Consider the following 22,061-nt stretch of genomic DNA (forward strand, 5'->3'; position numbering starts at 1 on the left):
AAGTATTCACTAGAGATAGGAATAATCTTACGTCAACTAGGTTACACGATTACCTTGTCTTATGAGCACATCATTCATCATTTAGGCATTCTTGAGAGAGTAGTCTAAAAACCAAATCTAAGTCTCAGGAGAGCGGATTGGATCACATAAGCAAGAATGGGGAACTTAGAGATAAGCTCCATTTGCTATTACACAGCGTATGCACCCTAAGGAGAGGATATTGCATGCGTCCAAGAAGTAGGATACGGTGGTATGTGATCATCTTGTTTATGTGTGGGAGCACATGAGTAGGAATAGAGTCTTAGGAATAAGGCCTCTTGACACTTCGCATATACATCGCATGCGTCCTAGAATTAGGCACAAGTGTGTGTAGCATAATCGCATAGCTTGCGTTGACTGGGGTTGCCCTTGCGGTCATTCTTAAGGGTTGCGATGAAGACATCTTCATCATTTTATCTATTTCTCCATCCATTTACTACGCGTCAACAGTTGCCATGTCTCTACCTCTCATTCATACTTCCATTGCTTTGTCTGTTAGTTAGGAGTAGGAGTAGGTCGTAGCGTAAAACCCCCATCATTCTTTTATTTATCCACCGCAAACACATTACCGCATACACTTAGTTACAAGTCTCTGAGTTCGACCTCAGATCACCTGAGAAACTTGCGTTCGCGTTATACTTGGCGTGAGCGTAAGAAAACTTGTGGCAGGAACGCATGGTCATCGCATACATTCGTTAACGCATAGTTTCATTCCAATGCATGACCACCGACGCATGAAAATCAATGCATAATCTAAGACATGCATCGCATATTGCATTTACTAATTTTTGTCACCGGTATTCTCGGAATGAAAACCCAAAGGGTGGTCTTTGGTGAATTTGGTAGAGGAAGGAGGAAACACGAATTGTGTAGGCAATAAGCAAGTGGGAGGGAAGAAAACGCTATCGCATAGCAGAAATGCTTATCATTTAGGAGGAACTACACGATCGTGTAGGATTTACTGAATGATCGTTTAGGAAAAGGTACACGATCGTTTAGTAAAATCGACACACTATACGATCATTTAGAGAAGCTATCCGATCGTGTAGGAAATAACGTGCAATCGTTTAAGCGCGCGAAGGATGATCATTTAGGTGGAGAATGCTATCATATAGGCTCTCGATTTTCTTAGGCGATCATTTACAATTCGCCAACGCGCGCGCTCTCTTTTTCTTTTGGACGATTGACGGACAACGTGCGATTCAAAATGAAAACCTTTTTCATTTTAATTCATCGGTTACAATAACCAACACTGTCCACTAACCCATGTCCGAACGTGAATTTTGGATTAATTATCATATAATTAATCAACTAATTAATTAATAAATATAATCATATTATACTTATATCTTATAGTTTGATATCACATATGTACTATAGTATTTTATCCTCTACTTGATATAAATCATATTTATACCTAATTTCCTCCAAAATAATGTATCTCATACATTTAAAATTAACCCATATACTGGTTCTTGACTTTATCCAAGCTACCCAGGGGACCTAATGAACCTGTGGCTCGAAGCTCTAATGGTCCGTGAATAGCTGACTAAACTCTTTAGCCACGAGATCCACCATCCGTTAACTGTAAGGCATTCCACTAAAGACCAATAGCTGAAACTCTTCTTACCACAGATATATTTCTGTGTCCATCGAATATAACCAATCATGAGTACGATGACCCTTCACAGATGCTCGTAAGTACAGCTAGGCCAAATTACCGTTATGCCCCTGAAGTTACATCTCACTCCTTAAGTATAACTGATTCCTCTAATGAACAATACAACATAGTCCAATTATGTGTGAACAACTCTCGGGCCAAGAGAAGGTGTGTGGCGCCACTTGCCTCGGGGAAGGAGTGAATTCCATCTTATGTAGCTGAGTTTCCAACTCCCAAATCAGACGAATCCTCAAAATGGTAGGTTTGAATTGGCGACCTGGCCACCACACCCATACAAATCAAAGGACCGCCCTCAATGGCAGGAGTTCCCGACTCACTCAGGATTGAGGTTATGTTACCTATGGTCATCCTAGTGAAGTGAAGTCTCTACCATAAATGGTGTTATATAACGAGACGTTAACACTTCGTGGTCAGGTCTTATACAAACTCTTTGTATAGGACGCCCCCACTCGCATGTCCCCAACACGAATGATTAGGATCAGACCATCTGTGACAAGTCACAACACTTGTGACCATTCCACAAAGCGGGTCGCATCCGTAGCGTTACCAGGATAAGGTTTCCCTTCTATATCCATATACTACAGACCATTTTGGTTATCACTCAAGACATGATCCACTTATATGTCACCACATACATACTTGAGTCACATACAGATAAGGGATTTTATGTTTATTGGTTTGTGGTAAAGCAAATAAAATAAGTAACTGAGCAAAATTATAAGATATGAAGTAAATATCATATATTAACAACACAAACGTTCGTATAAACTGTTTACAAACTACAGGACACGAGACTTTAGGGCATCAACCCCAACAAGGCCAACCTCTTGTTCTTACGATCCCGAATGATCTGGATCTCTAGAACATACTGCGTAGCCCAAATCTTTCATTTGGAATTGGGCGGCTAGCCACTTCTTAATGTCAGTAAAAAAACCTACATTGTTCCCAATGAGTAGGATATCATCCACATACAACACCAGGAAAGTTATTGAGTTGTTGATGATTTTCTTGTAAACACAAGGCTTATCAACATTCTGATCAAAGCCAAATAATTTGATCGCACTATCAAATCTAATGTTCCACGATCTAGAAGCCTGTTTCAGCCCATAAATGGACCTATTAAGCTTGCAAACTCTTTGCTCTCGATTTGGAACAATGAATCCCTCTGGTTGAGCCATGTAAATGGTCTCCTCAAGATTACCATTCAGAAAGGTAGTCTTGACGTCCATTTACCATAACTCATAATCATAAAACGTGGTTATGGATAGGAGAATCCTAATAGACTCCAACATGACAACATGTGAGAAAGTTTCCTCATAGTCCACTCCCTTGACCTGGGTATAACCCTTTGCCACGAGTCTAACCTTAAAGGTCTGCACCTTTCCATCTACACCTTGTTTTCTCTTGTAGATCCACTTACACGTTATAGGTTTTACCCCATTAGGCTGATCCACAAGTTCCTAGACAGAATTGAAGTACATAGACTCCATTTCCTAATTCATGGCTTTAATCCACTCATCTTTATCAACATTCTCCATTACTTGCTTAAAAGAACAATGGATCCTCAACTCCATCATCAGACATGATGTTTTAGGCTTCAGTCAAACCCATGTAACGTTCTAGTGGGTTCGCAACCCTCCCACTACGTCGAGGCAGTCTCAACTCTTGAGATTATTGATTAGATGAATCGACATCAACAACTCTTGTTGATCTATCATTTTGTTCAACAACTCTTGTTGAACTCTCAGTAGTCTCACTAGAAATCTCATGTAATACAAGCTTGCTTCGTGGTTTATGATCCCTGATGTGGTCTTCTTCCAAGATTTGTTGATACAAACACCTTATTCTCACTCGAATCATAGAAGTATCCACTCCTCGTTTCCTTGGGGTAGCCTACAAAGAGGCAAACTTTTGAACCCAATTCCAACTTCTTTGGGTTAGCCATAAGCACGTGGGTTGGATATCCCTAAATCTTGAAGTGGCGTAAACTACCTTTATGGCCTCTCCACAGCTCAAAAGGCATTTCAGAAACACTCTTTGAAGGAACATTGTTCAAAATGTAACATGCAGTTGATGCGTTGTGACTTGTGATGCGATTATGATGTGAGTTGCAATGAACATGCAAGTTTTCCTAATAAGACCCAAGTATAAGCCTCACTAGGTTCCTGGTAAGTCTAAGTTCGAACATAGGGACTATTGAGTAAATATGCGACAGTTACTTTGATTCTCTTGCGATGGTAAAAACAAATGAGTTGGATGATGATGTTTTGATTAAGAATATTTCCTATGCGACGGGGTTAGAACGCAGAGTTGATGAAATCGAGAGTTACAATGAGTATGTGATGAAGAGGTTGAGCAGGGGTTTAGCTAACACTTCCTAAGATTACGTACAAGTTATGCGATCATGCTACACACAAATAACAACACGTTATCTCTCAATGCAAATGTCATAATTCCTATTTCTAGGACGCGTGCGATGTATACGAAAAAGTTGATAGGATTTATGTCTAAGCCTCTATTCTTGTCTATGCGATGATGAATGATGCACACATAAACAAGGTGATCGCATACTATCATATCCTATTTCTAAGGTGCATGTGATGTGTTAATAGCAATAGAACTTATGTCTAAGTTTCTATTTCTTGCATATGCGGTTCTAACCTAACTCTTTCAAGCCTAGATTCTAATCTGACTCTCTCAAGTCTAGATTCTATCTTTAGACTACTCTCTCAAGTATCTCTAAAGGATGAATGACGCATACATAAGACAAGATGATCGCATAAAATGTAAATCTTAGGTCCTGCTAGCTAAGTACTTAACCCATTCAGAAATTTAGTTACTCATGCGAAGTGTGAAGAGATTGAACATAGATTGAAATGAGATTTCCATTTTCTATAGATAAAGTGCTGAATACAAAAAAACAAATGGAATTTAGATTTAAGAAGCTCGATAAGTAATGTCTTGCTTCCCGTGGCCTTTTACACTGTCTTTTTCACTCCAACTTTGTCCAGATGAATATTCTTGCTCTTGCAAGTGTTGGCCCTCTCTCCCTTTGTAGCGCTTTCTGGTAGTCTCTCGATCTGTCTGGGAATGATCTCTCGACTCCTTCATCTCCTTGCTCGTCTTCGTTCTTTAAGTATGAGTATGTACGTGAATAGACTTACGACTCTCTAACTTATTCTATGATATCCCTTGTTATAATGGTGGCCTTCGGTATTTATAGAGCTCAAGGTGAAACAGCTTTTCTCTCTAATGATTGCAATGATGGGCGGTATTAAATCTCTTGCTCTGATGCGCCGATTAATGGTCACCGAAAGTTGAGTGTACTTGCTACAATGTGGCTTTAACGGCTTGTCAACTAAATTCGGATTCGAGCGTCATCAGCTTTCCGCCCCATCATGATTTATTATGCTGTCACTTTGATGCACAGTTTTTCTGCCGCCACCTTCTTGAGCAACTTCTCACGATCGTATACAATCGCATGACTTTGCGATCGCAATCTTTCAAGCACGCAGGCGCCTAATTCCTTGGATCGCAATTTTACTTGCGCCAACACATTTTACCTACACAAAAAAGTAAATTAACTGCTTTTATGCGATGGGCGCATGCGATCGCAATTTCCTCAGTTTAACACTTTTGGACATGATATTGCTTATTTTTACTGTTACATTCTCTCATTGTTTTACTTATTTGAGCTATAATAACATGTATTTCTACCCGTTATCAGCAGTCTCCACTGTAAATCCCCAAAACGAGCCTAGAAGATGAGCATAACTTATCATAAACTGAACCATGTCCAACGAGATTCTGTTTCTCCTTTCTAATACACCATTCTGCTGAGGTGTACCTAGGGTAGAGAGTTGGGACGTGATTCCATGTTTTATCATATAGTTATGGAATTCGAGGTCCATATACTCTCCACCAAGATCAGATCGTAGTGTTTTTATCTGCTTACCTAACAAGTTTTCAACTTTAGCCTTTTACTCCTTGAACTTGTCAAGGGCTTCAGACTTACATTGCATTGGAAGTTTATGCCACTTAGTGGGAATTGGAAGTGTTTTGTTCCTCAACAACATGCAGGCAACATCAACCAAAATTATGGCCAGCAGCTACTTTCTCAATTTAGTGGGAATTGTGTGATTATGCATGAATTACACATCATGCTTAAGAAGAAAAATGGGGAAAACCCACTTCTTCCAAATTTCCAATTTTTTCTAATTAATTAATTCATATTTAATTTAAAACTTGATTTAATTAATTCATAATTAATTAAACCTAAATTACAAAATCCAATTTCTTAAATTGAATTTAAAATTGGAAATTAATTTGATTTTTAATTAATTAAACAAATTTAATTAATTTAATTTAATTTAATATTGAATATTAATCACATACCTAATTTTAAACATAAATCCTATTCATGTAATTAATATCTAAATCAACATTTAAATATTATACACTCTCCAATTTCGTTTAATATCAACAAATTAAACGTTAATTATATCGAATATAATCAAACAAAACATTGATTTTGAACTAATTCAAATTCAAAAACCCTAATTTCAAATTTGAACATTTTCAAATTGAAATTTAATTTGAACAATTCAAATTGATATCATTCCAAATCCACTCAATTTAATAATTCAAGGTGTTCATGTTTTATGAGCTAGTAGAGGGACCTTATGGACCTACAGATCATAAGCTCCAACGATTAAGATTAATTGGCTAAAACTCTTATACCGGATTAATCAGTATTCGTTAACTATCGAGTCACACCATTATAGCTCGATAGTTGCACTCTTTTTACTATAGACATATTTGTGTCTACATAATATAACCATAACTAGTAAGTCGACCCTTCACAGGTTGTTCGTAATTCCGACTGGGTCAATGTGTTGTTTTACCCTCGCTATTATGTCTTGTTCCTTAAGTTCCAACTAATCCTCTAATGAACAATTGGTTTATGATCCAATTACTAAACCAAAACCTTTTCGAGCTAGTGAAAGGGTGGGACCCCTTATTCAAGACCTTGATTCAATACTTAAGAGAACAACCTTTCTCCCATCCCTAAATCGGGTAGGCGTGAATTTCGTTTTACACCCTATATTCCCAGCTATCTACCCGGTCTTACCCCTAAAATGGGAGGCTTATTGAGCCAGCGTTATTAAGCCAACCCTCACCTATGCAAATCTAAGAATAATCCTGAATAAATAGGAGTTCATAGTTAACTCAGGATTAAGATCGAGTTACCTAGGTCATCTAAGCAAAATTGTCAGTCTTAAACAGTAAACAATATTATAAAGTAAGAATAACTTATTTCTTGGCTCGATCTTATGCAAACTCATTGCATAGGACGCCTCTACTCTTCATGTCAATAGATGAATGAATATGGATAACTTCGTTTGTAGTATCTTTACAACAACTTGTAACAACTACAAAGTAGACCGCATCCAATAGTGTTACCAGAATAAGGTACCCAACCTTAATCATATACCATAGACCATTTTGGCTACTTACTCGAACTCAATCCATCTATATGTCTCTACATAAGGTTCAAGTATTCATATAATAGCCATGGATCTTAGTTGATTGTATTTAGACTTTATGAATGCAATTAATAAATTCGATACCTTTATTGAAGAAATGTTGAATAACATATTTTATTGATAATAGAATATGTTTAACTTTACAAACTGCGAGTTTTAGAACATAAAACCTAACAATACTCCCACTTGGACTAAAACTGTAACTACCCAAGTTTAGGAGGGGTACATGAATGAAACGATATCACATCTGAATGAGAGGGATCCTGAGGACATGAAAGTATGTTTAAGAAAGGCTTAAAAAATAATTGAAAGTTACTACCTATACCAACAATGTGCACCTTCCTTTTCGGTGGCTCAATCATAAGAACTCCAAAGTTAAGCGTGCTTAACTTGGAGTAATCCTATGTTGGATGACCTCCTGGAATTTTCCTAGGATGCATGTGAGTGGGGACAAAGCACGCTGAAAGGACTCGTGTTGGTTTATGGGAACAGCTTTCACTTCTAAAAAGTATTTAAGGCAAGGGAGGAAGGGAGGATGACAAGGGAGGACGACATAGCCAGGTCGCAGGGGACGTAGGGGAATGTCGGGGCCATCAGGTGCCAAATCCGGATTTCGAATCCTGGGCCTGGGGCGTTATAGATGGTATCAGAGCGGAACCTCTTCCAGTAAGATGTAGTTCAGGGACGAATCAAGCGGAAGCTGGTGGGCATGTAACGACCCGAGTTTAGGAGGGGTACATGAATGAACCGATATCACATCTAAATGAAAGGGATCCTGAGGACATGAAAGTATGGTTAAGAAAGGCTTAAAAAAGAATTGAAAGTTACTACCTATACCAACAAGGTACACCTTTCTTTTTAGTGGCTCAATCATAAGAACTCCAAAGTTAAGCGTGCTTAGCTTGGAGCAATCCTATGTTGGGACCTCATGGGAATTTTCCTAAGATGCATGTGAGTGAGGACAAAACATACTGAAAGGACCTGTGTTAGTTTATGGGGACAACTTTCACTTCTAAAAAGCATTTAATAAACTAGGGCATTAAATATCCATATATTCTCCCACTGGCCCTAGTGATAAATATCTCGTAGACCTAGTCCTACTAGGTGACCCTTGAACATTTTAGCCGAGAGGGCCTTTGTAAATAGATCAGCTAAGTTGTCTTGTGAGGCTATCTGCGTGACGATCATGTCTCCTCTGTGTACAATCTCCCTAATGAGATGGTACTTTTGCTCAATGTGCTTTCCTCGTTTATTGCTTTGAGGTTCCTTTGAATTTGCAACTGCACCACTGTTATCACAATAGAGGGTGACAAGCAGGTGCATATTCGGAACTACTTCCAGGTTAGTCAGATCAGTGGAACTACATACTCCGCTTCCATTGTGAAGTCAGCTATACAACTATGCTTGATGCTTCTCCATACAACTGCTCCTCCATTCAGAGTGAATATTGACCCCAAAGTTGATTTCCTTGGATCTATATCAGTTTGGAAGTTAGGATCGGTGTATCCAGTAAGGATTAGATCCTTAGCACCATACACGAGCATGTAATTTCTCGTTCTTTGAAGATACTTGAGACTATTTAAACTACATAGCATATATTGGAATGAGTACACAACATTGTATACATTAAACTCCCTACTGCTGATGCATATGGAATTCGTTTTATATCATCAACCTCTTGAGGTGTCTTAGGACTTTGTTCTTTAGACAAATGAATTCCATGTCTGAAAGGCAACATTCCTTTCTTTGAATTTTACATTTTATATCTAGACAACATTTTGTCTATATAAGATGCTTGAGATAGTGTTAATGTTTTGTTCTTGCGATTCAGAATTATTTGGATCCCAAAAACATATTGTGCTTCTCCCAAATCTTTCTTAGGTAGCCAACCATCTCTTAACGTCAGCTAGAAATTCAATTTCATTTCCTATGAGTACAGTCATAGTCTTTAATCAGTTCTAGCCATCGCCTCTGTCTCAAATTCAGCTCTTTCTGATCAAAGATATACTTTAGGCTCTTATGATCTGTGAAAATGTGGCATTTCTCACCGAATAAATAATGTCTCCAGATCTTCAGTGCTAAAACAACTGCTGCTAGCTCAAGATCATGGGTAGGGTAATTACGCTTATGCTTCTTCAACTGCCTTGAAGCATAAACTATTACCTTCCCTTCCTGCATAAGCATGCAACCTAATCCTTGCCTCGAAGTGTTACAATAAATCACAAACTCCTTCCCTGTTATAGGAAGTGTCAGAATAGGCACTGTCACTAATCTCTTCTTCAGGTCCAGGAAACTCTGTTCGCATTTATCCAACCACTCAAACTTAGCATTCTTCCTTGTCAAAGCTATCAAGGGTAATGCTAATCGTGAGAAATCCTCAACAAAACATATGTAGTATCCAGCCAGGCCTAGGAAACTACGTACCTCTGTTGCACTAGTTGGTCTCTCCCAGTTGACAACAACTTCCACTTTCTGCGGATCAACACTAACTCTGTCCGCTGAAACTACATGCCCTAAGAACACTACCTGTTTCAACCAGAACTCACATTTGCTGAACTTAGCGTACAACTGTTTATCACGTAGTGTCTGTAGAAAAATCCTCAGATGTTCCTTATGGGCTTTCCTGTCACAAGAAGAAATAAACAAAGATAACACACAGAGCACTAACCAGCAAAGTACAATTTTTTTCGTATCATCTCGTGGCCATTCATTCGTACCATTCGTAAGTTTACATTTGAAAGTCAATTAGCTGTAAGCCTAACCCATCACTTGATTGGCCATTTTCTTTACGAGTTCATAATGAAAGTCTAGATACTTGGTACCCTCTAATTATCAAATATGAATTTAAAAGATCTTAATGCATTTACCAACATGCATGTTTTTGAGATCTCAACTGATTTGCCTACTACCAAGTGCTAAATATAATATGTGTTATCACTAAATTATTAAACAGGAACGTTTAAGTAAAACAGCAAAAGTTCAAGCACGAATAGAATAAGTACCCAAACAGGAAGGTTGGGATGGTCGAGGGGTCTATGGACCTAGAACCTGAGCCCAAAATAAATCCTTACAGGATGGTCAAGGGACCAAAGAATCTAGTTCTTGAGCCTGTGGGAAGGAAAAACCTTGAATAGGATGGTCAGATGGCCGACGTGCTTGTAGGTTTGTGAAAAGCTTCATGGAATGATGGAGGTTTGCATTGGAAACTCGTGATATAATGCTTATGATCTGAAAAAGACTTGTATTTATGATCCCACTCACTGAGCTTTGTAAAGCTCATGGTTTATTTTCTGTGTTTCTATTGGAACTATGTGCATGGGCTATGCGCTAGGCCGGGCCTCACGTTGAGGTTAGGTGGGCAAGGACGCGCCCATGGGCGAGGATGCCTTAAGCGATGCGGCTTGTGCGTGCGTTGGTGTGCTATGGAATTTGACCGAGACTTAATTAAAATATCTTATCCAAATTCTAAAAAATAGGTTCGATTTTCATCAATTTGGGTGTGTAAGATACCTATATCCAGACTACCTGCTCCATTCTTCTTTTAGATTTGAACTTGCATAATTAATGGTAGGATTCTGATCTGACCTCCTCACATGACAAATGGAGCGGCGTGAACAGTAAGGCTGGGAAAGAGATTATAGGAAACGTAATTTGCTCTAGAAAGAGATCATATTACCATCTAGTTCCACCATGGCCTTCTTGATCACAGGCTTGAACTTACCTGCCAAATGAATTCTACCTTTAGAAAGAGATCATCAAATGATAAATATTAAAATAAACTTCATGAAAATGTTTTATCAATCCAAAGCCTTTCAAAATTGTTAAGAGAAAAGATACTCCACTTTTACATGATGATACTCCAATTTTATCCTTGTTTTTCTGATCTTACATGCACCTTGACTAGTCTTTATAGTATTGTGTTAGTAACTAGTAAGATATTTGGATACTCAAAAAAAGAAAAAAGATAACTTTTAAGTATCATCAACTAGAAAACTAATGTCTTTTTAATATAGATTAGGGAGTTTTTTTTTTTCATCTTTCTTTTTAATTTAGAATATTCTCCCTTCTAGGGCTCTTAGACTTCCATAAGGCTAATTAGGCTGACAAATTGGGGAGGAGAATGATAGATGCTTTACAAGAGACTTGACTGAGAAAACCCTACTTGGTTCTAAAGACCACCGTCTTTTATCAGGAATCGAATTAAGTTTATAGTGACTGAGTTTTCCAATCAGAAGCTGGAAGTTTTCTGCCTCTTCATCCTTTAACAGTCTTCTAAAAGGAAAAGTCCAAGATATCGAAATCTCATCCCAATAATCTTGTAATGAACCTTCGGGTTTGGTAGAGATAAAGAAAAGATTAGGGAATGAGATTTTTAGAGGAACCAAATCCAACCAATGATCTTTCCAAAAGCTTATTCTTTCACCATTACCAACCTTGAAGGCCGCCAAGGAATCCACTTTTAACCAAAATCTTGAAATATTAAACAATGGGCTTCTAAGGCTGCTGGAAAATTTTTCGTTGGTATGCCAACCAAACTTACTTCTTCCATTAATGCTTATAATATAGTAAGTTGGTATATGAGAAAGAACTGACTTACATAGGGTGGCGCGACCACCTCTTAAGAGGTTGTATCTCTTCCATTTGTCCAGTTTTCTTTGGACTTTGTCGATCACCGGTTGCCAAAAACCTAATTGTTTAGGGTATCCCCCTAAAGGAAGGCCAAGGTACATAAATGGGAGGTAGACAGCCTTGCAATTTAGGAGGGCTGCTTCTAATTGTAACTTGACATGGTATATATTGATGCCACATAAAACTGTTTTTTCCCAATTAACCTTCAGCCCCGAACACCACTCAAATAATTCAAGTATTTTCTTTAGGTTGCTGAGTTTTCTTTGTCATCTTGGCAGAAAATTAGAGTATCATTCGCAAATTGTAAAATAGAAACATGAATTCTGTCTTTGCCAACAATAAAACCTTCAAACTTGCCTTTTTCTCGAAACTGGGAAAGTAATGCATTTAGGACTTCACTGACTAGTAGAAATAAGAAAGGAGAAAGAGGGTCACCTTGCCTTATTCCTCTTGAAGCTTGAATTCTGCCACGAGGTCTTCCATTTTTGAAGATTGAGAATTTTGAGTTAGAACCCAAAAATTAGATTTGCTCTGTTTTTTGGTGTTCTGAAGGGGCAGGGGACTCTGTTTTTCTGGAAAAACAGGCTTAACCATTCTTCCCCTTACTATGTCTACATAGGAGATTGGGACTGAGCGAGGGTTTTTTGTCACCTGTTCAACTTCAAAGAGGGACAAAACATCATTTAACAAGGTAAGGAAGGAATATCAACCTGAATTAAGAGTTCCTGATGGAACGTGAATGAAGAATCGTCCTCAAACTGCAGGCCACAATAAACATCTTAAAAACCAGTTTGAATAGATTCTAATTTTAGAAATCTTGGTTACACCAGAAGCATCTTGCTCGCTTTTGACAAAGAAGCTAGATGTTGGAAGTTTCGAAAGGGTCGAGATGTTCTCCACAAACCAAAGTAGCTACGATTTTGACAAGGAAATTTGTTTTTTGGCTTCCACATCTTCTATGATTACTGAACCAACTTGGATGAGGGCACAAAAGTGGTTGTCCTTAATCTTACAGTTGATAACTTCGACGGCTAAGTTAGGCTTGGAGGGGAGGGTCGATGGATGGGCCATGAGAGATAGATGAGCCGAGGGTTGCAGATGAGGGTTGAGGTTGGTGGGAATAGGCAAAGCTTGGTCGGAGATGGGGAGAGTGCGGGGAGTTAGGTCGGAATAGGGTGCCGGAGGGAGGGAAAGGGAGAGAGGAGAGAAGAGAGAGCATTTTCCAACCAAAGCAGTGTTGGAATTCTCCGGTGGTCTAATCGATGTAGTCAGATTGTTTGGATTGTTACAACTTCAATATGTTGGGTGTACTAACCTATCCTCATTTATAATATTTCTTTTTCCATAACCTATCCTCATCTATAATATCATGGGTAAGAATTTCATTGAGTTCCGAAATAAGTTGCTGCACTTATAGAAAGCGGGTTATAAATGATATCAGTTCAAGAATGACATATTGATCCCGAGAATCTTGGGTTTAGTGGATAGTGAGCATACAACCAAAAGAAATAAACACAATTAGTTATAATAACAAGACAAATACCTCCGGAATGAAGTCCATCAGACCCTCGGGAATAACTACAACACCATAATTAATAACCAAGTTCAGAACGTTTACTAATTACATCGACAATGTAGTCTGTAACGTTTTTCAAGGTAAGCTTCTTCGCTGCAACCTGCAAAACACAATGTAAATTCGATGTACCCTATAAACTAAAGCTCTATTAATAAATGAGTCAACATTCAAAACACATTATTTTTTGTCTGAAAATTTTTTCGCCTACATATATTCAAAACCAATAAATCTCCATGAGTAAACTACAACTAGGTGGTAGAGAACAAATTTTTCAAAGTTGACAAAAAAGGCATCCGATATCACTTGGGCAATTGAATATGATATGGGATGTCAATACTTAGTTCCATTGCACCATATTAAAAGTTTCAACCTAATTCCATGAATCCTTTGTTTATCACAAATTTTCATCTTTACCCTTAAGTTTTGTTTGATATTTACCATTCCATGTAAAAATGCAAGAAGATGAAATTCTGAAACAAGATATATTAACTGACTCAACAATTTGCATTTTCATGTTTACATGAGAGTATCTGTTGCAGAGATTATTAGTTATTACTGAGACAAAATCTAGTTCTCAAAGAGAATAAACAAGCCTAGGGTCGCATGTGGAGGTAAATGGCCTTCTTGACAAAGATTTCTATCTGGTAAAGCATGTGGAGATAAATGTCCTCCTTGACAAAGGTTTCTATCTTAAGTAGTTTAAATAAAGCAACTACCTTTTCTCCAATAATAGTAATATTTGGATGAGTTTGCAAAGCACACTCCAATGTGATGTGAGAAGCAGCACGACCCATAAGTCGTCCAACTGTGGATATATGTACACTGTTAATGCCATATGATAATAAACTTGAAACTTGAGTGAGAAACAAAAAGGTATCAACATCACAACAATGAAAAAGTACAATTTCACATTAGGTAGATCAAATAGAAAAGGTTAATAAAATTGAGCAGAGAGAAGTGCTCTGTTTTTTACAGATGAAGCAACAAGATGGGCTTTATTATTGATATTATTTATTTATTTATAAATATATATTTTAAAAAAGTAGACATATCTGAACTTGAAATACTTGTAATGTCAATAATTCAGTTATTATGAACATTCAACATATTAGAACTATTTTTAGTTTTAATTTCATTAAGCAAAATACTTACAGGTTAATGAATATTTTTAGATGTGAAATAATAACTATCTACCGTGTGTGTAGGTTTGTGAAAAGCTTCATGGAATGATGGAGGTTTGCATTGGAAACTTGTGATATAATGCTTATGATCTGAAAAAGACTTGTATTTATGATTCCACTCACTGAGCTTTGTAAAGCTCATGGTTTATTTTCTGTGTTTCTATTGGAACTATGTGCATGGGCTATGCGCTAGTCGAGCCTCACGTTGAGGTTAGTGGGCAAGGACGCGTACTTGGGTGAGGATGCCTTAAGCGATGCGGCTTGTGCGTGCGTTGGTGTGCTATGGAATTTGACCGAGACTTAATTAAAATATCTTATCCAAATTCTGAAAAAATAGGTTCGATTTTCATCAATTTGGTTGTGCAAGATACCTATATCCAGACTACTTGTTCCATTCTTCTTTTAGATTTGAACTTGCATAATTAATGGTAGGATTCTGATCTGACCTCCTCACATGACAAATGGAGCGGCGTGAACTGTAAGACTGGGAAAGAGATTATAGGAAACGTAATTTGCTCTAGAAAGAGATCATATTACCATCTAGTTCCACCATTGCCTTCTTGATCACAGGCTTGAACTTACCTGCCAAACGAATTCTACCTTTAGAAAGAGATCATCAAATGATAAATATTAAAATCGACTTCATGAAAATGTTCTATCAATCCAAAGCCTTTCAAAATTGTTAAGAGAAAACATACTCTACTTTTACATGATGATATTCCACTTTTATCCTTGTTTTTCTGATCTTACATGCACCTTGACTAGTCTTTATAGTATTGTGATAGTAACTAGTAAGATATTTGGATACTCAAAAAAAGAAAAAGATAACTTTTAAGTTTCATCAACTAGAAAACTGATGTCTTTTTAATATAGATTGTGGAGTTTTTTTTTTCATCTTTCTTTTTTTTTCTTCTATTGAACACCATTGTTCTCATTTTGGCTGGATTATTGATACTCTGTTTGTCATTTCCCTTCTTATTCCCCATAAAAAATATTCTAGAAAAAAAATTATTAACATGTTATTCAAGAAAACATGAGAATAGGAATGCACGTTTTCATGAAGAAATCATACAGTTTCTCCTCTCCACGTCCATTAACGAAGTCAATGCAATTCCGCCAACCATCCAATCTTCAACTGGAGCAGCCAAATTTCCTACCAAGTATGCATAACTAACTTATAAGTAATAGAAATGAGGAAAAAATCTATGAAGGAAAATGATAACAAGAAAAAGAATGAAAGGTTAAAAGGTTAGAGACTAAAATGATCAGAAGGTACTAGAAGTGGGACAGACAAATCAATGATATTGGTCCAGGTTTTCCACTCTGGAGGAGAGCTCCAGCAGTGTAACCCAAAGCATAGCAATAAGTTGAATCAAAGTTCGTGGGTAAACCACACATCCCTTCGTACCTATAAGTCAAAAGAAGAAATAAACAGAGATAACACACAGAGCTCTAACCAACAAAGTACAATTAGCTATAAGCCTAACACATCACTTGATTGGTCATTTTCTTTACGAGTTCATAATGGAAGTCTAGATACTTAGTGCCCCTAATTATCAAATATGAATTTAAAAGATCTTAATGCATTTACCAACATGCATGTTTTTTAGATCTGAACTGATTTGCCTACTAACCAAGTGCTAAATATAATATGTGTTATCACTAAATTATTAAACAAGAGCATTTAAGTAAAGCGGCAAAAGTTCAAGCACGAATAGAATAAGTACCCAAAGAAATGTGACTTGAAACACACATAAAGTGAAATACAGTCAAGAACACTAAAAAGCACAAAACGGATCAGCAAATGCACTAGGACATCTTAACTAGGTTGACATCTCCCTAGCATTCTCATCATCTCCAAGAAAGACTAGAATCCAAAGCTAAGTACAAAATGAAGAGGACCTTGCAAAAGACAAGGTTTACAACCGAATGATTATCTGAAAGTTAAACTGAAAATAATAACCATCACTATGCTGTTACAAAATCAAGAGAGCGGGAAAATAAAGGCTTTCCAATTGAGGTTGATATCTTGTAAAGAGAAGTCTTGAAAAACTTTGGAAAGCGAGCACCAGGAGGAGGCGTTGATATGGGCGATATCAAATTTAGCGGAACTAGAAGAAGCTTTGTCTTGAAATACTCTTTGATTTCTTTCAAACCAAATTTCTGATAATAAAGCTTCAACTGCGCTGGTCCAAAGTAGTCTTGGCTTCTTCTTCAAACGTGGCCCGATCAAGAGTTGAAGCACATTAACCTTAAAATCATTATCAAGAACCCAGCTGACATTAAAGCACTTGAAGAGAGATGTCCAACAAAATTCTACAAAAACACAATGGAAGAACAAATGCAAGAGAGATTATGACTTTACCCAACAAAGAGTGAAAACCTGTGGAGAAATATAGTGAGTACGTAACTTCCTTTGGAGGATATTTGCGCTGTTAAGAGAGTCATTCAGCATGATCCAAATCAGAATATTCACCCTTCTAGGGCTTTTAGACTTCCATAAGGCTGATTCTAATGGCTGACAAATTGGGGAGGAGAAGGATAGATGCTTTACAAGAGACTTGACTGAGAAAACCCCACTTGGTTCTAAAGACCACCGTCTTTTATTAGGAATCGAATTAAGTTTACAGTGACTGAGTTTTCCAGTCAGAAGCTCGAAGTTTTCTGCCTCTTCATCCTTTAACAGTCTTTTAAAAGGAAAAGTCCAAGATGTTGAAATCTCATCCCAATAATCTTGTAATGAACCTTCGGGTTTGGTGGAGATAAAGAAAAGATTAGGGAATGAGATTTTTAGAGGAACCAAATCCAACCAAGGATCTTTCCAAAAGCTTATTCTTTCACCATTACCAACCTTGAAGGCTACCAAGGAATCCACTTTTAACCAAAATCTTGAAATATTAATCAATGGGCTTCTAAGGCTGCTGGAAAATTTTTCGTTGGTATGCCAACCAAACTTACTTCTTCCATTAATGCTTACAATATAGTAAGTTGGTATATGAGAAAGAACTGACTTACATAGGGTGGCGCGACCACCTCTTAAGAGGTTGTATCTCTTCCATCCAGTTTTCTTTGGACTTTGTCGATCATTGGTTGCCAAAAAGCTAATTGTTTAGGGTATCCCCCTAAAGGAAGGCCAAGGTACATAAATGGGAGGTAGACAGCCTTGCAATTTAGGAGGGCTGCTTCTAATTGTAACTTGAAATGGTATATATTGATGCCACATAAAGCTGATTTTCCCCAATTAACCTTCAGCCCCGAACACCACTCAAATAATTCAAGTATTTTCTTTAGGTTGCTGAGTTTTCTTTGTCATCTTGGCAGAAAATTAGAGTATCATTCGCAAATTGTAAAATAGAAACATGAATTATGTCTTTTCCAACAATAAAACCTTTAAAACTTGCCTTTTTCTCGAAACTGGGAAAGTAATGCATTTAGGACTTCACTGACTAGTAGAAACAAGAAAGGAGAAAGAGGGTCACCTTGCCTTATTCCTCTTGAAGCTTGAATTCTGCCACGAGGTCTTCAATTTTTTGAAGATTGACAATTTTGAGTTAGAACCCAAACATTAGATTTGCTCTGTTTTTTGGTGTTCTGAAGGGGTAGGGGACTCTGTTTTTCTGGAAAAACAGGCTTAACCATTCTTCCCCTTACTATGTCTGCATAGGAGATTGGGACTGAGCGAGGGTTTTTAGTCACCTGTTCAACTTCAAAGAGGGACAAAGCATCATTTAACTAAGGAAGGAATACCAACCTGAATTAAGAGTTCCTGATGGAACGTGAATGAAGAATCGTCCTTCAACTGCAGGCCACAATACACATCTTAAAAACCAGTTTGAATAGATTCTGACTTTAGAAATATTGGTTACACCAGAAGCATCTTGCTCGCTTTTGACAAAGAAGCTAGATGTTGAAAGTTTCGAAAGGGTCGAGATGTTCTCCACAAACCAAAGTTGCTACGATTTTGACAAGGAAATTTGATTTTTGGCTTAACATCTTCTATGATTACTGAACCAACTTGGATGAGGGCACAGAAGTGGTTGTCCTTAATCTTACAGCTGATAACTTCGACGGAAAAGTTAGGCTTGGAGGGGAGGGTCATTGGATGGGCCATGAGAGATAGATGAGCCGAGGGTTGCAGATGAGGGTTGAGGTTGGTGGGAATAGGAAAAGCTTGGTCGGAGATGGGGAGAGGGCGGGGAGTTAGGTCAGAATAGGGTGCCGGAGGGAGGGAAAGGGAGAGATGAGAGAAGAGAAAGCATTTTCGAGCCAAAGCAGTGCTGGAATTCTCAGATGGTCTAATCGATGTAGTCAGATTGTTTGGATTGTTACAACTTCAATATGTTGGGTGTACTAACCTATCCTCATCTATAATATTTCTTTTTCCATAATCTATCCTCATCTATAATATCATGGGCAAGAATTTCATTGAGTTCCGAAATAAGTTGTTGCACCTGTAGAAAGCGGGTTATAAATGATATCAGTTCAAGAATGACATATTGATCCCGAGAATCTTGGGTTTAGTGGATAGTGAGCATACAACAAAAGAAATAAACACAATTAGTTACAATAACAAGACAAATACCTCCGGAATGAAGTCAATCAGGCCATGGGGAATAACTACAACACCATAATTAATAACCAAGTTCAGAACGTTTACTAATTACATCGACAATGTAGTCTGTAACGTTTTTCAAGGTAAGCTTCTTAGCCGCAACCTGCAAAACACATTATAAATTCGATGTACCCTATAAACTAAAGCTCTATTAATAAATGAGTCAACATTCAAAACACATTATTTTTTGTCTGAAAATTTTTACGCCTGCATACATTCAAAACCAATAAATCTCCATGAGTCAACTACAACTAGGTGGTAGAGAACAAATTTTTCAAAGCTGACAAAAAAGGCATTCGATATCACTTAGGCAATTGAATATGATATGGGATGTCAATACTTAGTTCCATTGCACCATATTAAAAGTTTCAACCTAATTCCATGAATCCTTTGTTTATCACAAATTTTCATCTTTACTCTTAAGTTTTGTTTGATATTTACCATTCCATGTAAAAATGCAAGAAGATGAAATTCTGAAACAGGATATATTAACTGACTCAACAATTTCAATTTTCATGGTTACATGAGAGTATCTGTTGCAGAGATTATTAGTTATTACTGAGATAAAATCTAGTTCTCAAAGAGAATAAACAACCTTAGGGTTGCATGTGGAGGTAAATGCCCTTCTTGACAAAGATTTCTATCTGGTAAAGCATGTGGAGATAAATGTCCTCCTTGACAAAGGTTTCTATCTTAAGTAGTTTAAATAAAGCAGCTACCTTTTCTCCAATAATAGTAATATTTGGATGAGTTTGCAAAGCACACTCCAGTGTGATGTGAGAAGCAGCACGGCCCATAAGTCGTCCAACTGTGGATATATGTACACTGTTAATGCCATATGATAATAAACTTGAAACTTGAGTGAGAAACAAAAAGGTATCAACATCACAACAATGAAAAAGTACAATTTCACATTAGGTAGATCAAATAGAAAAGGTTAATAAAATTGAGCAGAGAGAAGTGCTCAATTTTTTACAGATGAAGCAACAAGATGGGCTTTATTATTGATTTATTTATTTATTTATAAATATATATTTTAAAAAAGTAGACATATCTGAACTTGAAATACTTGTAATGTCAATAATTCAGTTATTATGAACATTCAACATATCGGAACTATTTTTAGTTTTAATTTCATTAAGCAAAATACTTACAGTGGTAATATTTTCCTGGAGATCGACCATCAACCATCACATTACCAATCATTTCTGAATATATCTGCATAAACATCAGCAGAGCCTATTAAGAGTCTCATCTCATGAATGCGACATTCCATTTTTTCCTTGAATTCTTGAAGAAACTACTTCAACTTTGCAACAGTCACCAAAATTGAGTACCTTGCAAGTAGAATCAAATCCAAAACTTGTGGGGACCTCTTTGCATTTGAGATCACCATCAATAGGTTTTGGGCAACCAATCGCTCGGGTTTTCAAATTCTTACTCCTAATTTGAAAACAACAGAAAGAAGGGGAATATAAATAACAGAGTCTTGCACACAAAAAAAAAAAAATGGTATACTAGAGTAATTAATTACTCGACCTTATATTTCTGCAATAAAAATAACATATAATAGTTTATCCATATATGACAATGAGAGTGAGAAAGAGAGCAAAAAGGAGGGAGGCAATAGACAAATTTCATAGTTCTGAAAAATACCTAAAGTTTTCAACGAGGAGACAAGCATTTGTGTTGGAATCATCTCCAGCAATTACAACAAGGCCATCCAATCAAGCTTCTGAGTAGTTTCTTCAGCTTGCTTAAACTAAAAATAGAACCGAACTGTCAATTAATGCCTTGACTACAACTAAGACGTCTCAAAATGAAAATTCTGAGAAGAAAGAGTTTCACCTGATCTGGACTTTCAATCTTAACCCTCCCACTGCATATCTTATCAAAACAACCGTGATGAAAGAAAAATGCATTTAAATCAAGAATTGTATTCAAATGGCAATCACTTCGCATCAAGACTGCACATATTTACACTAACAATTCTAACAAGTGAAAGCTAGAAATCCTTTCAAGAAAATTAACCTAATTGCGATATGGGTAGATAAATTGTGCAGTCAGTTCACATGTTTACATTTCATGATCCCTGCAGGACCACCCTTGAAACCATACAACGTGCTTCCTTTTGCATGAACCTGTAGGTAATCTTCACCAAGATCGTAGAAGTTGCCAGATAGCCACAACTTGAACAGAAAAGCAAACATTTATTCTTGATTTATAAATGTGGACACAATGAGACCCTACCAAATAGTCCAGAAATCACATTATGCCCTCCCAGTGCTTGGCCACCAAACTAGACAACTCCGATCTTCAATTTCTTATTCACCTACACCGAACTGGAATCAGTTGGCACCAACATTGCCGACGGTTAGCCGAAAAGATCAGGAAACAGCTTCGTGATCTCATTTGCACGCTGATATAACCCACAACTCAAACACTCCATAACCTTAAGAAGTAGCAACTGGCCTCAAATGCATTCAGTAAAACTCAAGTTCCAAACAAAAGCAAGATTTACAATCATAAGCAAAACACAGTAAAAGAACAAACAAAACTCAATGCATGTCATTACTCTTCCTTTGAGACATCAATCAACTCAGTTATCAAACAGAATACAAAAAAAAAAAAAAACACGTTATGAAGGGTAGGACGTGTAGAGTTGGTTGCTTTTGTTAGAAGTTGTAGGGTATTAGTTGGCAGAAAGAGAGCTTTGAGAACATCCTACCATGACATTTTGCAAGTTAATTTTGTGTAAAGCTTGACAATGAAAAGGTTGGATTGAGAATAAGAGGAG

General features: G+C 37.2%; 1 pseudogene across 1 annotated transcript; it reads right to left on the minus strand.

Moving 5' to 3' along the window:
- Nucleotides 1-13,400: 13,400 nt before the first annotated feature.
- Nucleotides 13,401-21,474, minus strand: LOC150033926 (pyrophosphate--fructose 6-phosphate 1-phosphotransferase subunit beta 1-like; annotated as a pseudogene). Its single transcript, XR_016531713.1, has 12 exons — nucleotides 21,345-21,474; nucleotides 21,113-21,231; nucleotides 20,921-21,026; nucleotides 20,602-20,707; nucleotides 20,419-20,482; nucleotides 19,984-20,072; nucleotides 19,317-19,367; nucleotides 15,725-16,060; nucleotides 15,190-15,234; nucleotides 15,024-15,093; nucleotides 14,188-14,276; nucleotides 13,401-13,571 (listed from the first exon to the last, which is right to left on the minus strand). The product of XR_016531713.1 is annotated as a pyrophosphate--fructose 6-phosphate 1-phosphotransferase subunit beta 1-like (transcript).
- Nucleotides 21,475-22,061: the final 587 nt, after the last annotated feature.

Source organism: Benincasa hispida, chromosome 9, assembly GCF_027475165.1.
Source record: "Benincasa hispida cultivar pf3 chromosome 9, pf3_genome.v1.1, whole genome shotgun sequence".
Taxonomy (NCBI): Eukaryota; Viridiplantae; Streptophyta; class Magnoliopsida; order Cucurbitales; family Cucurbitaceae; genus Benincasa; species Benincasa hispida.